Genomic DNA, 3,827 nt, shown 5'->3' with positions numbered 1-3,827 from the left:
ACATGAGTAATACAGCATGATAACCACTGGCAGGCTGCGCAAGTACACACACACACACACACACACACACACAAGCAAACTCACAATGAAACGGGAACGTTGATACACATCTGCATGGCGGTTAGTGTGTGTTTTNACACACACACACACACACACACACACTGAAACAGGTACATCTGAACAGTGTAGTGTGTGTGTGTGTGTGTGTGTGTGTGTGTGTGTGTGTGTGTGTGTGTGTTCATGTTTATGCGTTTCTTCTCTCTAAATAAATGTGTTTCTAAAAAAAATATTACACACACACACACACACACACACACACACACACACACACACACACACTACACTGTTCAGATGTACCTGTTTCAGTGTGTGTGTGTGTGTGTGTGTGTGTGTGTGTGTGTGTGTGTGTGTGTGTGTGTGTGTGTGTGTGTGTGTGTGTGTGTGTGTGTACTTGCGCAGCCTGCCAGTGGTTATCATGCTGTATTACTCATGTAAATCGTGATATGCCTCCATGTCACAACTCGGATGCTAAAATTAGCCGCGGTGACGTCAGCCGGTGGGAAGACGTCACCGTGATGTCACCAACATCTCTATCCGGAGAATTAGCATAATGTACGAGGATCCAGCGGTCTAATTTTAGCAAAGGCTTTAAATCAAAGCAAAAGACTGCTAACCGCTTCAGTTATCAGAGCAAACCAGGACTCCGTGTGTGTGTATATTCTTCTTGTGTTACTCTCTTTGTGAGGACAACATATTAGACCTTCTCTCATTTTGGAAGGTCCGCATGTATTCTTCGAATAACTTTTTGTTGTTTATTGAAGGAATTGGTTTAGGATTTACGGCGGCAAAGTAACTACTTTAGTACCAGTGAGAGTCCTTACAAAAATAGCAGGATATATTATACAAATGTGTGTGTGTGTGTGTGTGTGTGTGTGTGTGTGTGTGTGTGTGTGTGTGTGTGTGTGTGTGTGTGTGTGTCTTGTTCAAGCCAGTTAGAGCCAGAGCTGAGCTGTTAGCCATATCTAATCCTATTCAACAGCTCCATGCATGATACACACACACACACTTACAAACACTAACACACACATATACACACTCACAAACACACCTACACACTGGCACCTTAAAAACACATTCACTCTGTAAGTGTTATATACCTCACACCCTCTCCATTTAACCCTGCATACATTCACTCTGTTCTATCCTAACATCTAAATGTAATGTGCTACATCTGAAAATGTTTCCGATGGAGCCACTGCAGATACGTTTGTTTAATGAACAGTGAACAGCTCATGTTGTTCAAAATGGTCGACTTTCAGGTAGGCGGGGTTAATGAAGGACAATTTTATATATATTTACAATGATAGGAGCAATGTGTGTACTAAGTTTTGTGAATTTTGGACCCATTATATGCGAATAGTTTTGAATAGTTTGGAGCATAAAAATCTTAAAAATAGGATGTTCTCCTTTGGTCTAGCCTTATTGTTCGAGCTATCGATTTTTCCCCTGCAAGTTAATGTCACTTATTAAACGGCTTAGTTGAATACTCAATTCTGATTGGTACATTTGGACATTCCAGAGGTTGTTGTTGCAAAGAAGGCTCTGTTTAAGGAACTACGTGCAGTCATATTAATCTGATAAAAGAAGTCCAGTCATTTTAAGGGTAGGCCTAATCTATGGACGATAAACATTAGTTTTCATTCATTGTCATTTTAAGTTACGTTGCTGTTGCTGCACTTCCAGCTGTTTGTACAGAGGAACGGACAATTTTTTTCTTGGGGTTGTAGTTGGTTTATTTAGAAAGTAGCCGTGTGATAACCGTCTTCATTATCTATATCTATTTGGCATAGGGTTATTCCTTCTCAAATGTGAGTGTCTCCACTGTACTCTCTAGTAGAAGTTTCCAGATTTACACAAAAGGATTCCTGTCACGTTTGTCCTCGAGCCCCAATATAAGTTGCTATATGGAATATAATTAATCCTGTAGACAAGAAAATCTATAACCTAACTTCAAGATAAAAACAAATACCAGTCGAGGTTTCAAGGACTACAGAAGTTCATGTTCATTAATAGCCGACAGTGCAAGAGATATGTTGGACATAAGACCATACATAATAAAGTAGGACATCACTGAGTTGAATGTCAAGTCCTCAAATTGTCTTTGTTTCTGAAGTTTGTGGATTTAGTTGCATTCCAGTTTCCTCAAAATGAAAGAGGACATGCCGTATTAATGTTGGTTCTAACACATTTCATAGCAACAGTCAATATTGGTTTATATTAAAAACATTGAACAAAAAGCTTTATCTTTCCCTGGCATTTAAAATGATTTAGGACTTTGTGAACTTGTTCAATATCAACATTTTCTCTTACCAAGTAAAGGATAATATTAGACTGTTGCTGATCGATGCTTTTTTCATTAGGTGTTAAATAAGTGTTGATAAATTCACATTCTGCCAGTTTCTACATTTCATCATGCATCATTTTTACATTTCACTTTCTGTTCCCAAATGTTCTCTGGCCAGCTATAGTAGACAGGTATTGTTCTCAAGTATATATATATATGTTGTTCTACCTGATTTACAATAACAATAACATTCTCATACAACATGTTATTTTATCGAAAAGCTCGTTTTTTTTCATTCATTCTTTAATAAATGTTAACAGATGCTTCAATTAACGCTAGTTACATGCATAAAGTCTAAATACATTTCCTCTTCAAAGGAAACAACTTGGTTGAGTTTCGGAAAATAATTTGGGTTGGGTTATATAACTACATTTTAAATGCTTGGTGAACCTCAGGAAACAAAACTACTTGGTTATGATTATTAAAAAAGGGTTTGGGTTGAAATAACTGCGCAGAAAAGCATGGAAAGTGCATTCATTTGTGTAGATAAAGCTGTAGAGTTTATAAGAAAGGCTTACTAGAAGTGGTTGCCTGTTATAAATACCTAGGTATCTGGCTTGAGGATTGTCTTACTTTTAAACTTCATGTCAATAATCTGCTTAAAAAGCTGAGGGTGAAGCTAGGTTTCTTTTTAAGAAACAAGTCCTGTTTCTCACTTGAAGCCAGGAAGAGGCTCTGTGACCTTTTGACCTGTGCTGGACTATGGGGATCTGATCTATATGAATGCACCTGCCCATTGCCTGGAAAAGTTAGATGCCGCCTATCACAGTGCTCTGAGATTTGTTGCAACTGTAAAGCACTTACTCATCACTGTACCCTGTATGCCAGGGCAGGTCTGCCTTCACTCACTGTACGGAGGCTCAGTCATTGGTACATGTTCATATACAAAGCCATGCTGGGTAAACTACCACCGTACATCTGCTCTTTGATCTCACAGAGAGTGGCAAGTAGCTATTGCCTGAGATCCCAGGATGTGTTTTTATTACATGTACCAACTGCTAGGACTGTTTTAGGCACTAAAGCTCATACTAGCCAACCTTGAGACCCTGGAAATCGGGAGCATTTCAAAACCACCGCTATTAAAGAGACGCGCTACCATGGAAACCAAACAATGGTGTAGCTGTATTAAAGTCTGAGTGGAAACAGTTCTGAGTAAATCTGATTTTGTCAGAAATCGGGAGAAATGCGGGAGAAATATGACCCCGGGAGGAAACCGGGAGAGGGCTACGAAATCGGGAGTCTCCCACGAAAATCGGGAGGGTTGGCATATGCTAAAGCTTGTATGTGCGCAGCTCCTCTAGCTTGGAACCCTCTGCCAAACATTTTGAAAATGAGCATTTTGATTCCCCTGCATCATTTTAACAGCTGGATGAAATTATATTTGATACTTCTGGTACCTGTCATTGTAAATAGGTTTGTTAAC

The sequence above is a fragment of the Notothenia coriiceps genome, unplaced genomic scaffold, assembly GCF_000735185.1.
Source record: "Notothenia coriiceps isolate Sejong01 unplaced genomic scaffold, NC01 NC01_scaffold00019795, whole genome shotgun sequence".
In the NCBI taxonomy this organism is placed as follows: Eukaryota; Metazoa; Chordata; class Actinopteri; order Perciformes; family Nototheniidae; genus Notothenia; species Notothenia coriiceps.
This window is presented reverse-complemented; position numbering follows the sequence as displayed.